The sequence below is a fragment of the Leptodactylus fuscus genome, chromosome 2, assembly GCF_031893055.1.
Source record: "Leptodactylus fuscus isolate aLepFus1 chromosome 2, aLepFus1.hap2, whole genome shotgun sequence".
Classification (NCBI taxonomy): domain Eukaryota; kingdom Metazoa; phylum Chordata; class Amphibia; order Anura; family Leptodactylidae; genus Leptodactylus; species Leptodactylus fuscus.
The window spans coordinates 187856101-187871454 of record NC_134266.1 but is presented as its reverse complement, the minus strand read 5'-3'; the positions used below and the strand labels follow the sequence as shown (position 1 = coordinate 187871454).

General features: G+C 39.2%; 1 protein-coding gene across 1 annotated transcript in view; it reads right to left on the bottom strand.

The window, feature by feature from the left end:
* Window positions 1-15354, bottom strand: part of CLYBL (citramalyl-CoA lyase) — a 302308-nt gene that overhangs the window by 134009 nt on the left and 152945 nt on the right. The gene's annotated exons all lie outside the window — the stretch shown is intronic.

Here is a 15354-nt window from a genome sequence, read left to right as displayed (position 1 = left end):
TGAAGCAGAGTGTGCACAAGGGTTCAAGCGCACCCTCGGCTCTGATGTAGCAGAGCCGAGGCTGCACAAGGGTTCAAGCGCACCCTCGGCTCTGATGTAGGAGAGCCGAGGGTGCACTTGAACCCTTGTGCACCCTCGGCTCTGCTACATCAGAGCCGAGGGTGCGCTTGAACCCTTGTGCACACTCTGCTTCATCAAGCTAATAGAATGCATTGGCCAGCGCTGATTGGCCAATGCATTCTATTAGCCCGATGAAGTAGAGCTGAATGTGTGTGCTAAGCACACACATTCAGCTCTACTTCATCGGGCTAATAGAATGCATTGGCCAGCGCTGATTGGCCAGAGTACGGAATTCGGCCAATCAGCACTGGCTCTGCTGGAGGAGGCGGAGTCTAAGATCGCTCCACACCAGTCTCCATTCAGGTCCGACCTTAGACTCCGCCTCCTCCAGCAGAGCCAGCGCTGATTGGCCGAATTCCGTACTCTGGCCAATCAGCACTGGCTAATGCATTGTATTGGTGTGATGAAGCAGTGCTGAATGTGTGTGCTTAGCACACACATTCAGCTCTACTTCATCGGGCTAATAGAATGCATTGGCCAGCGCTGATTGGCCAGAGTACGGAATTCGGCCAATCAGCGCTGGCTCTGCTGGAGGAGGCGGAGTCTAAGATCGCTCCACACCAGTCTCCATTCAGGTCCGACCTTAGACTCCGCCTCCTCCAGCAGAGCCAGCACTGATTGGCCGAATTCCGTACTCTGGCCAATCAGCACTGGCTAATGCATTGTATTGGCGTGATGAAGCAGTGCTGAATGTGTGTGCTTAACACACACATTCAGCTCTACTTCATCGGGCTAATAGAATGCATTGGCCAATCAGCGCTGGCCAATGCATTCTATTAGCGTGAACTGAGTTTGCACAGGGGTTCTAGTGCACCCTCGGCTCTGCTACATCAGATTGCTACATCTGATGTAGCAGTGCCGAGTGTGCATCAGATGTGTAGTTGAGCAAAACTGACTCAGCACTGCTAAGTCTCTGCATTCGCATAGGAATGCATTGGCCAGCCTTCGGCCAATCAGCGCTGGCTCTGCCGGAGGAGGCGGAGTCTAAGGTCGGACCTGAATGGAGACTGGTGTGGAGCGATCTTAGACTCCGCCTCCTCCAGCAGAGCCAGCGCTGATTGGTCGAGTTCCGTACTCTGGCCAATCAGCACTGGCCAATGCATTTCTATGGGGAAAAGTTAGCTTGCGAAAATCGCAAACTGACAGGGATTTCCATGAAATAAAGTGACTTTTATGCCCCCAGACATGCTTCCCCTGCTGTCCCAGTGTCATTCCAGGGTGTTGGTATCATTTCCTGGGGTGTCATAGTGGACTTGGTGACCCTCCAGACACGAATTTGGGTTTCCCCCTTAACGAGTTTATGTTCCCCATAGACTATAATGGGGTTCGAAACCCATTCGAACACTCGAACAGTGAGCCGCTGTTCGAATCGAATTTCGAACCTCGAACATTTTAGTGTTCGCTTATCTCTAATTGTAATATAACAGTCGTTTTTCCTGATAGAATACTGCCCATACATGGATACTATATATATATGTATCTACTGTATACAAACAGCTGCCTTGGTACTATATAAGCTCCTCGACATTAAATTTGCAACACCAAGAATGAAAAGTCTTGGAACTATGGAAATCACATTATCAATAGACAAGTTATTGATATGCAAATAGTGTACATTGGTATGCAAAATCACCACTTGTCCTTCTTGGTGTTGCCATATCAATGTTGAGGAGTCTACTAGCAGGACAGCAGGAGGTCTAAATCATATGCAAACAGATTCTATAACACTTTACTGTATATAACATAAAGGCAACAGTAAGTTTATAGCATATCCACACTGATGCCATATAGAATGCCTATACAGAATAAACAGATTGCTGACCCCACAGATAAAAAGAAAAGTCATAATTGAGCTCAACCCCCAACACAAAAAAAGCAGAATAAAGTACAGTGGTTTTATAAATTTTATACAATATAATAATCTATTGTATTATACCTTGTTATTGTACCTAGAGTGCATGTACACCATTATCAGAAATGCTCCCCCTGTTTTTGACCCTTATGGATAAACACTCCTATAGGAATGTTATTGCTTTTTGATTTTGGCTTGGTGGTGTCACCTTCTTTTAAAGCATCTTTGATTAAATGTTATGTTTTATTTTACTTATATGAGTTCTTCCTGATATAAAATAATTCAATTTCCATGTTTACAAAAATGCCATGAAAATGGTAAATGAATACAAGGCCACGTCCACACATTACAGTTAGGAAGCAGATTTTTGATCCAGTAGCAAACTAGAAAATAGAGACTTTAAACTATTTCCTTTATACTACTCATCCCTTAGGGGGAAAACAAGGGATATAAAAACTGTTAGGAAGTGGGATTTTGTCCAGTTCAGGTAATCCACAAAGATATCAAACACACATATGGTTCCTGTTTGTGGACAACCTTTTGCAACATGTGCTACCCTCCCTCCAAGCTCGAGTTCCCTCTACTGGGCTCTACTTTGTATGGTCATTCATTACTTTAATAAACTGAGCAATTGTCATACAAGCTTTAAAAGCAATCACGATTAACATGCCAGGATGGAGAAGACCATTATACACTTCTGAGATCAGAATTTCATTGAAATCATCATGAGGCCATTGAGTTTGGTTTTTAGTCTCATGGTTCATTTTATGCCAGCTTAGTATGGAAGTGAATAAGACGACGGGAATTTTACTCTTTGCACATGAGATAAGTGGACATCAGTAGAAAACTCAACAATGATAAATGAAAAATGAGAATAAAAACACATAGGAAACCATGACAAAAGCAAATCAAAGTGGGAATGATGTGGTCTCTTTGGATTGATGGAAGAACACAAGCAAAATGCAACTACCCATGACTGAATATGGTTTTAGTTCAAATAATTCTTTAAAGTGCGGTAAAATACCCATGAGATAGGCACAAAAAGCCTGTTACAGATAGTCTCCTTTGGCATACTGATTAAATAAATGTAATATAGTCAGGCGGATCAATATAAACATGAGAAGACTGACAAAGGAGTTACGAAAAAAGATGTAAAAAGGGTACTGGCCTTTAGAAAAAGTGACTTGTCTGCAATGCCTATGTCTTACAGCAATGTCTGTGCCAGAGAGAGGCCTCCTGAAAGACCAAAGTACAAAAGGTTGATCTCATCACATTTCTCCTTTAAAATAGGCTCCTCAATAGGTAGTGTTCATATAGAAACATCTATTGTACTATTTCTAGCTTGTAACAATTCTGGTTAGACAGGACTGACTGTGTCCTACAGCTGTATCACAAAATAACAAACCAAACACATAATCCTTCTTAACACTTTTGTGTTGGGTAGGCATTTGTTCTGACCATCAACATTGTCAATGGCTTTTCTGACTCAAACAGGATAATCCAAAGAGCTCACATGGAACATGAAAAGGGAAGAGCAGGCGTGTTCATTTGTATGTTTGATTTCTTTCCTGTGGATTAAGCGTTTCTCCAGACTGCCTTTTTTGTTTGCGATCTTTATTTACTACACATGAGAAACACTTCATTTAAGGGGACAGTAAATACTTTGGGTATTGCATTGGTAAACCAAGAAAGCCACTTAACGTAACAGATCTGCGATCACAGACTTTACCTTTCAATATGACAATAGCTGGAAAAAAAAACAACAACTTAGGGCTACCTTATTACATTGTACAAATATACGTATGGACAGTACAGAGAACTTTCTAATTATCTCCTTACACCTAGGCCTGTAATGATGGCAAGCGGTAAAAAATGTTACATCTTCATAGACTTCTTTATTGTAAAAGTGATGAGACTGAGGAACTAAAAGAAGAAAAAGAACACATCCAATAAAAAAGTAATATAAAAATTATTACTTTATTGGCACACATAAGTGTTAAAAATATTATAAAAATCACGGACAACATCTGCTGTGTTAGTGTCCACCCCGACATAGGCATAGAAGACAAATAGCATAGCAATAATTTTGTCCATTATCAGATATAGAAGCATAAGGCAGATTTATAATATGAAATACCTCAACAAAAGAAGGAAGAGGAGAGATACCTTAAGTTAAAAAAAAAAAAAAAAAAGCGGGGGAGGAGGAGGAGGAGGGGGCAGCAGGTCCCAAAAAATTCAGACATCTCCTAGTCTTTGATGTGACATGTAACATGTAAAGACCAAGTAGTCTGTGAAAAAAGTGGAAGACAAGTTTAAAAATATATAAAAAGGACACTGCACAGGATGAGAAAATTGTAACTGAATAAAATACAAATAAAAGAATAAAAAATAAAGCATAAGAAAGAAAAAAAGTTGATTATAACTTATAACATATCACTGGAGAGATGATAAACAATATTACAGGATGCTCTGCTGGTTAATAGTTTGTACAAGAGCAACTTGGATGTTTTCTTGGAAGCAAAAATATCACAAGCTATGAGAACTATATTTTCCTCTGGGTCAACAAGGTAGGATTATAGGTTGAATTTGATGGCTTTATTGATCCTGTTATTTTGGAGAACAGGGTTACGTTATAAATAATAGATCATTTGAACCTGAAGATAACGTCAAAAAATGAGATTTCTAGATACACTGTATAGACTCTACCCCATAGCAGAGTGCCCTACATTTTAGACTTACAGTCTAAAGTTGCTACTAGCCTTTATCCATAGAGCTATCAAAGAATATGTAAACAATATGCTTCTATCAATTCTTACCCCAGATTAAGCAGGTATGTATATTGTATTTTCATGTTAGAATGGATCAAATATGTTAGTGGTGTGTGGCTTTACTTATCATTTCAGTGACCGCTGTGGTTATATAGGGGCTTGACAGTTACCCTAAGTATTGAGTGCCAGCAGGACACAATCCACTCTCCTTGGCCAGTGTATTTAGTTGCCAAACTAGACTTTTGCCCCATTTAAAAGTAAAGTCTAAATAAGTCTCTGCCTTCTGACATTACTGTCAGCTACTTGTAGAAATGTCAGCAGATTATCGGGTAGTCTGCATAAAGATCAGAACTGACAGACCAGATTTTAACATACCTGAACCTTAGCTTCTCTTAGAGATAAATAGCACTAAAGGAGTTTCATGGATTGGGCTTCTATGAAGATGAACATAGCATCACACCATGGTATAGCTGGCTCAATGTTGGGGAGCAAAGAAATAATGAATTACTCTTTGTGGTCTGGATCATTTTAATGCTTTTGCTGATACTGAACTAACTAGATCCGACATGATTAAAGTGTAACTAAGTCTTCAAACAATTAAAAATTTTCTATCACCGTTCATTATTTGTCAACAATCCAATTCACTGACAAGTATACACAAGTAGAGCCTTCATTACATACAAGTGTAAGGGCTCCTGTATAATGCAGGGATGCTGGCACTGGAGTGGTCTGTTCAGTGATAGATCAGGAATTATAAACCCAAGAACAGTGCTGAAAGATAATATTCTCAGTTTCCATATAACTTGAAGAATGCAAATATGCCTGTAACATTTTCAGAGGAATCATCGGTTGAAAACAAAGTCAGGATTGGGATATTTATATGCAGCATCTCCCAATATGGACTGTTTTCAATTTGTGTTAGGGGGCATTATGACTATAAGGGGGATCAGTATGGGACATTAGGACTACAAAGGGGTGATAATTTATATACAGGGTCATTAGGGAGTATTCTAAACATAAGGAGGGTCATTTATATAAGGGGCCATTAGGGGCTTGGCTGTATTTATGTCAGGGGGGGCAATTAATTTAATTAAGATGGCACTTAAGCTTTATTAAAGAGGATTTTCAGCTTCTTTTTTAATGATGATCTATCCTCAGACTAGATTATCAAGTAGAAATTAGTGGACCCCACACACACACACACACACACACACACACACACACACACACACACACACACACACACTAATCAGCTGTTTGAAGGTTCCTGGCGACTGTTTATATCGCACATTATCTGTAGTTACCATGTGATGAAATTACAGACTTCTCCCATACAAGCGTATAGGATGTGGCTGTGGTAACATTCCATGGCCACTATGAAATGAATGATACGATGTAAACAGAGAAGGGGTCACGGTGCTTGCACAAGTACCACGGTCCATTTAAGTATTTGAGCAGTGGAGATCCGGGTATTGGAACCTCACTGATTTTTTTTTTTTTTTTTTTAAATGACCTGGAAAACCCCTTTAATTAGAAAATAAATGGGACATTATTAAACAGGGGCACTATTTAAGGGGGAAAACATAGACATTATTAAAGATGTACTCGGGAGTATTATTCATTCTAAGGGTTTATGTCATATATTTTATAACTGGGACTAGCAGCAGGATGGGGACTTTATGTAGGTGGCTCGGGTGTCTGGAAAAGTGAGGACTAAAAGATGGTTTCTTTTTTTGAGGTATTTTTTTATTTAAAGAAATGCTGGAGAATAAAGATTCATATTTTACCTAGTTAGCATTTTAAATAAAGATTTTTTTTTCGATAAAAGACTCTGAAAGATAACAATTCCATGTATAATAATTTAATACCGCAAAAAGTGAGCCATATACAACAGGTTAAGTAGAAAAACAATACAGTGAAAGAGATGATGGCCAACAGTCCTCAAATACATAAACACATGGTGGTCTGAAGCATAATTGCTGACTTCAATTTATCGACTTTAATCTATTTTGCTGAGGGAACTACAATGTAAGTGGAAAATTTGCGAAAAAAGTGGAAAACTGGCAACTCACCGATGAAAGAATTCTTTAAAATGTAACCTTTAATGATGAATCATGCTATGAGGAAGGAACGTATTGTTCCGAAACGCGTTAGCCCCTAGACACAGTCATTCACAAGATATCGACCTCACAGAACAAGGTAATTCAGCAAGGCTATCAAAATTCAAGTGAAACTGCTATAAATGTAAATGGTCATAGTAAGACTTACTTGCCAGTTCAGTAATATGATTTACCATATGGGATATCACTGAACCCCTCACTTAATAGAACTAAAGTTGTGGGTTTTTTTTATTTTTAATATGAAAATTAAAAAAAAAAAATGTTATAAATGTTGCTATAATAAATTCCCTACATTTATATCTCTGTATTATTACCATTTTATTGCTCCAGAAGCTACACGTCAGTAAGTTTTTTAATTGTCCTTTTTTAAGCAGCAAATGATGGTTTTGTTAAAACATAAGATTAAGAAACGTATATTTGTCAACATTTTGTATCATGTGGCTGTATCTTCACGTAAAAGTGAGTACAGATTTCTAAATACAGTTACAAAGTCAGCAAGAGAACAAAGTATTGTGAACTGTATAACGGCACACATGCAGAAAGGCATCTATTGAATAATTCAGAGAGTCGCTATAGGTCATTTGTCACAAGTAAAAGCTTTTGTTATGTTATGAACTAATATTTACACAAGTCCTCACCATTTTTCTTCAAAGCCATGGGGGAATGCAGTCTCACTTCACTATGAACACATTTAGCAGAAAGTTCAGGACATAAAGTGATAAGTGATGCCTGTCTCCTTTCACACTAAAGAGCCTATCAGACCAGAAGATAATTGGGCAACTAAAAGGGAACAAGGGCTTGTTCCAAATTGGCCTGTGCAAAGGAGCTTTTAGACATAAGAATTTTGTTGTGTCAAAAATTTGTTAAAAACCCCCCCAAATAAAACTCAATTTTTTATTAGCAAATTTAGGAGTCTGCTTTTTACATAACAGATAATGATTATAAAAGACAATGAAAACACATGTAAAATGCATTTTTTTGCGTTTTTAATAATCAACATCCTTTTTTTTTTTTTTTTTTAACAATAAACAAATCCATTTATCTGTAATAGAAACCTAGACACATGGGGCAAGTATTTAGCTGGTGGACCTACTGGTAGGGAATATAGATTGTGAGATCTATATAGGACAGTGATTGTAAAATGCAGTGGAATATGCTGGTGCAACACAAGTAAGCTATATAAATAATTTCGAAACAATTAAATACCCTCCACAAACTACAGAAAAATAATGGTTTTAAATATGTAGCATGTCAATTATTGTCAAGGATTCAGGTAAAGTATTCAATCTTTTGGATGAGGCCCCAAGTTGCAGAAAAAGCTAAAAAAAAAAATTTGTTGCACATTTTGCTGTGTTTTTTTTTAGTCAAAGCCAGGAGTGGATTTACCAGAAGGGAGAAGTATAAGAGCTTCCTATATACACTGCTCAAAAAAATAAAGGGAATACTCAAATAACACATCCTAGATCTGAATGAATGAAATATTGTCATTGAATACTTTGTTCTGTACAAAGTTGAATGTGATGACAACAAAATTACACAAAAATCATTAATGGAAATCATATTTTTTAATCAATAAAGGCCTGGATTTGCAGTCACCCCCAAAATTAAAGTGAAAAAACACACTAGAAGCTGATCCAACTTTGATGTAATGTCCTTAAAACATGTGAAAATGAGGCTCAGTAGTGTGTGTGGCCTCCATGAGCCTGTTTGACCTCCCTACAACACAAGGGCATGCTCCTGATGACGTGGCGGATGGTCTCCTGAGAGATCTCCTCCCAGACCTAGACTAAAGCATCTGTCAACTCCTGGACAGTCTGTGGTGCATCGGTGGATGGAGCGAGACATGATGTCCCAGATGTGCTCAATCAGATTCAGGTCTGAGGAATGGGCAGGCCAGTCCATAGCTTCAATGCCTTCATCTTGCAGGAACTGCTGATACACTCCAGCCACATGAGGTATGGCATTGTCCTGCATTAGGAGGAACCCAGGGCCAACTGCAGCAGTATATGGTCTCACAAGGGGTCTGAGGATCTCATCTCGGTACCTAATGGCAGTCAGGCTACCTCTGGCAAGCACATGGAGGGCTGTGTGGCCCTCCAAAGAAATGCCACCCCACATCATTACTGATGCACTGCCAAACCGGTCATGCTGAAGGATGTTGCAGGCAGCAGATCACTCTCCATGGCATCTCCAGACTCTGTCACATGTGCTCAATGTGAACCTGCTTTCATCTGTGAAGAGCACAGGGCGCCAGTGGTAAAGTTGCCAATCCTGGTGTTCTGTAGCAAATGCCAGGCGTCCTGCATGGTGTTGGGCTGTGAGCAAAACCGCCATCTGTGGATATCCGGCCCTGATACCATCCTCATGGAGTCGATTGTTAACCGTTTGTCCAGACACATGCACATTTGTGGCCTGCTGGAGGTCATTTTGCAGGGATCTGGCAGTACTCCTCCTGTTCCTCCTTGCACAAAGGTGGAGGTAGTAGTACTGCTCCTGGGTTGTTGCCCTCCTACAGCACCCTCCATGTCTCCTGGTGTACTGGCCTTTCTCCTGGTAGTGCCTCCTGCCTCTGGACACTACGCTGACAGACACAGCAAACCTTCTTGCCACAGCTCGCATTGATGTGCCATCCTGGATGAGCTGCACTACTTGAGCCACTTGTGGCTTGTGAAAGCACAACCAACATTCAAAAGTGACCAAAATATCAGCCAGAAAGCAAATATCAGCCACACACACACACACACACACACACACACACACACACACAAAATATTATTTTTTTTTTGTTTGACTCGAGTATAAGCTGAGGGGGGCTTTTTCAGCACAAGAAATGTGCTGAAAAACTCAGCTTATACTTGAGTATATACAGTAATTTTTTTGGCGTATAAGGCATAAAAAGCTCAATTATGTTTTGCAAAATTCTCATTTGGTATGAAAAAAAGTGGGGGGTTTTCTGCGCCGCCTTTGCCACTTCCTCAAAAAGGGGGCATGGACCATAAGCCCTGCCATATTTCTCATAATTTATACCAGAAATATGGCAAAAATACTCATGCCCATGAATGATCACAGTCTGTATATGGGGATGTCAGTCTTGCGTCCAACACACTAACTGAAAATAATGGGTCTGTGGAAGGTATGGACAGCACACAGATATCGTGCCATTTTACCACAGAACCATGTAGCCTATCATATGCTTAATGAAATCTACAGACTGAAATTTGACTTCATGTAAATTGAAACCTTTGAGCACATTATTACTTTACACAGTGAGCGTTACTTGTTTCAATCCACAAAAGACATTTATTTGATTAATCCTTCTATTTATATCATAGTTTTGATATCCCTGCAATCTCATAGGAGCAGATTATGAAAAAAAAGGAAAATAAAACTATGGTCTTGAAAACCTTGTCTTATGATTCTTCCCAAGGCTCTATGGCTTAAAACATGAAACAAGAAATAATAAACAACTTCAAAGAGACACAAACAACTATCACCCTATGACCATTTCCTATTGGTTTTAATGTCATGAAGCACAAAGACTGCAAATAGCCTCTCAGTGGAGAAGCAGATTGGAAGTGATATCGGACAAATACAATCTGGAATTGGATTTTATGCAGTCCTGGAGGCTGAAATTAAGTTCTGCTGTTTAGAGGTTTCGAAGTGACTGGGCAGCCGCATTCACAAAAACGCTCACAACAGAAGGCGCTAATACTTAATAGTTAACTATTTTTTTCGGTGGATTGAAGTAGCTGCAAATGATTTTAAAGTCAGACAGTAATATATGTGAAGTAGTACAGAATATCAGGAAGTAGTAAGCTATAAGATGGATTTCTACCATTTTAGCCCAAGAAATGTTACATTTTTGCCATCACTAAGTAAATAGGAAAGGAACTTTCCATAGTTTTGTAGTCTAGGATTGTACTTTATCCATAGCCTACTGAAGTATCTGCAATACATAAAATTTAAAAGCTCATAATACCCAAGATATATGGAAGACAGAAGACATTCTATAATAAATGATAGCTAAATAATAATATACAAACTGCATCATATTCAGAATGGAACAAGCAATATAAACCTCCACATTCATTCTCTTAACCAGAAAATCAGTGGAGTTTCATAATATACCTTGTCTCAGTACCATATATATCAATACCATATGTGGCTAATGTCATACATAATGCATATTCCTGACCACAAAATACCCCACCCCCTCCGCCATTTTAAATTACTAATTTTCTACATGGTCGGTGCAATACACTGAAAATTAACCTAAACTTTGGATCTGGTCTTTTGTACTGACATATAATAAAGACCAGTATTCGCAATTAGATAGATGTGGTAATAAAGTCACCCTATTGTAAACCAATGCCTTTGTCATATGAGTACTTCCCTATGCTCCATCTTTGAGTAAGGTCACACAGAGTTTTTTGCCTCAAAATCCTGACCAAAAAGATGGCTCCCATTGAAATCAATGGGAGCCATTCAGTTCTTTTTTTCCGGGAGCTGGTTTGTTCCAGCTCCCGGAAAAAGAAACGAGATGCTCATTCTTCAGGCCATTCAGCCTGAAGATACTCCCTCCTCCCAACTAGGCCCATTCATTGAGCCTAATCCGGAGCAGAGTGCGTGACTGGAGGCCGGTGCAGTGCAGTGTTTCCGTAGGTATAACGGACATACAGCAATTTCCAAAACTGTGAACAGCATGTCCACTGTGCATATTTTTCTGCAATACGAGTATGGGATTTGTTAGAATCCCATCCACTTTGCAGTAACTGTAAAACCGCTGCATTTAAGCCACATGGGGGCCCAGCCTTGGGTACTTTACCACTAGGGGACGTGATCACTTGTCTACTTCACTGCAATACATATACATATCACTGTGACTAGAAATCAAGAAATCATAGGAGTACAGAGATGGCAGAATTAGGGGCCTTTGTTAGGCCCTGGCTGTCGTAAGAACATTGAAAAAAGGCTTGATCTGTATTGAAAATTAATTTAATGTCCCTAATTTCAATGTATGAAGGAGTGGCTAACAATGATTGTAATTCTCTCACCCTCCTATCCAAAGTGATGGGTACCAGGAAGATAATCTTTAAAACCAAGCGTTTAATAGGGATTCCCTCAATATCAAACACTAGCAGGAGACTCAATAGCCTAGGATAAGGACACATTGAAACTAAAAATCTTTATTGGCTCTGATTAAAAAGATATAGGTCATGACATGAAATACACTTATACATCTTATCTCACCGCTTCTGGGTATCCAGCAGTCTGCAGTGTCCTCCTCGCTCCTCTTCTTCCTTGCGACTGAGGTTCTAATCCCCAGACGTCACTGCTGGGACCTGTGATTGGACCTCAGCAGTCACGTGGGGTGCGATAATATCATTACGCTAGCGCACTGACATCATTATGCTGGCGCACTCCACGTGACTGCTGGGGCCAAATCACAGGCCCCAGTGAGGCCTGGAGAACAGGACCTCAGTCACCGGCCAGAAAGAGCCGGAGTGGATGCTGAGCCCAAGACAGGTGAGTATCAGTATTTTTTTATTTTTAATCACGACGGCACCCCCTGATCTCTCCGCTGGGGGTGCCGAGGGGGACATGTAGCATGGCAAAACCCCTTGGTTGGCGCGGTTTTGTTTGACCGCGGCATCCAAGGGATTAAAAACCCAGATTGGAGCTGTGCTATTTGCTACCAAGTGTGAGGAAATCCAGATTTGATGCAAATTGAATATTTCCTGAAATTAGGATTGAAATCCACTTCGTCAGCTTCGATTTTCTCATCTCTAGATGAGAGCAATGGACTTTAACAGTGATAGAGTGATGGACACAAGTGGAACCCAAATCCATTGTGTTTGTACCTTTTCACTGTAATGTAAACAATATGATGGACACCATTTTCCATCATATTTGTTTAATTTTATAAGGAAAGAAAAAGTTTTGTATGCAATGGAAGAAAGTTTCCGTCATGTTTTTTAAAAAAACGAACAAACAAACCATGAGAGTGAATGCAGATGGACACCAGATGGAGGGGGCTCTGTCTGCATTGTACAATAACAGTAATGAGAGATAGAGGCTGTAGAAGGGAAAACTGCTAAAATTGCAGAGCACAATTTCCATACAATGGCCAGAAATAGTGTTAGTCTTCATGTACACACTGTATTATTAATTTATGTAAGTTTATTGAAAGGTTAGGTACTCTTTAAATGTATCTATCATTTTATTCTCAAGCTTCTGTTTCATAACAGCATAGTAGTTCTGGAAGTCTCACTTGTCTCACTGTACCCTCTATTTCCATAATTATAAATTGATATAATGTCCCCCGGGTTTAGGACAGGTGGAAAAAAAAACCTGTGATTTCTTTCTGTTCCAAATTTAAGAGTATCCATGTAGTTTAGAGTATGTCAATTACTGTCAGTTCTGAAGGGCTAATAGAAAACAGTCATTATTAATACATTTGTAGTTAATCCACCAAAGTATGTGCAATGTAATGTCAATTCATCTATCAACATCGTAATAGGATTACGTTTTCAATGATCTAAAAATCTTATTTGGCAGTAAAGGAAAACACACACATTATACCAACAGCTATAAACTCCAATTGAATCCCTGTTGGTTTTAACTAAATAGCCAAGAAACAAATTCTGTCTAGCTATACTTAACACCCTCAATAAATATATAAATTTTTCTTTGAAGTTGTAAAACGAAAATGTTGAACAGGATAAGCAGTGTCTCAGGAGTCCAATCATTTTCCATCTCTAAGGCATCACAAATGTTGTTTACATTTGAGGCAGATTAAGCAGAAAGTTTAACCAGATTAAGCCTTGTTTGCATGTATAAATCCCAATTTAAGGAGCTCATCATTACGGGTAAATGAAGGCGACCACTTGCTTTAACTTCCATGTGGTCAGGTTTTTTTTCTGTCCCACTGTTATAATCCTGTTTTTTCCACATTGGTAAATTGTGTTGACAGTGATGCAGAATTTAAATGAAGGAACAAACCCAAAACAAAGACAAAACAGAAACCAGAAATGTATACAGCAGATAAAGATCGACTGACTATCTGGCATAAGCACTTCAATTCACATATGTATTCAGGCAGATGAAGCTTTTGTTGGATCAGTCTATAGAGTGTGTATATAGTTTTAATAGTACACAATGGTAAATAAGTGTTCTAGTTAAGGTTTCACCGAACCAGGGAAGAGGGTCTTAGCAGCTGACAACACTGTAACAAACCATGGTGTTCTGTCACTTAGGACAGAAGTTTATATTCTAATCCACTTTAATTCTATTCCACAAACTCCAGAGTTTGGAAGTAGCAACACATTCGTTTTAACGCATCAAACCAATAGCATTCAGCAAGATTTATAGAGTATTTTAATTACTGAGAAAACATCTGTCTGTTGTTCTGTGTATGATACCAATATGATTAAAGGGGTTGTGTAGGATTAGAAAACATGGCTGATTTATTTTCAGAAAGTGTCCTCGTACCCCATTTAAGTAACTGTTGTGTGTGAAGGGTTGATGTCACTATATTGTGATGATGATGATGATTCTTTCTATGTTTCATTTTGACAGTTGTTCCATTTATGACCATACACACTCTGGAAAACTCTTGAGACATTCTGTAAAGTCAGACCAAAAATTTAAAAAAAAAGCAGTGGCAATGTATAACTAACCCACTACAAAATATTTGAAAGATACTACCTTAAACACATGTACAGATTTAGGCATGTTTAAATTTGAAAAAACTGACACTTAAAGGGGAGTCTACCACCACCACAACCACACTTAAACCACTTATAAGCTGTTCTAGGGCCAGTGAGTGAGATAGTGAACATACTTTACTAGTATCAAAATGCATCCTTGAGGTTGAAATTTCATGTTTATTTTTTTTTTTATTATACAAATTTTAAAACAAACAGATACAGAAGATTGTACAAAAATATATTGAGCACGCAGACCCCTTTGTGTGTTAAAACTACAACAACAAACAGCACAAATAGAACAACAAATTAGTAAATGCAAGTCATAAAGCAGTGAATATTTACCTGCACATTGGCCAGTAGGGCTTAGCCATTTATCCTCAGGCTTTGACATTGATGGTAGGGACTTCCTTCCTAACAATTGATGTGAACTCTCCTCCCCTCCCTCCCAAGACCAAATCCAACTTCACTTGTCTCAATGCGCCCCTCAGGCTCTCTAGTAGATACCTCTATGTGGATAGAAAGGGTGTCACTACCCAGATCACCTCCTCCGCGGGCAACTGGATTTCAACTTTTATTCTATATGCAAATGATTTGTTTGGTGCACTCCAGGTGGGGCTATTAGAGATGAGCGAACACTGTTCGGATTAGCCGATCCGAACAGCACGGTCCCATAGAAATGAATGGAAGCGCCTGTGACGCCGGCCGGCCGCCGGCAAAATCAGCGTCACAGGTGCTTCCATTCATTTCTATGGGAGCGTGCTGTTCGGATCGGCTGATCCAAACAG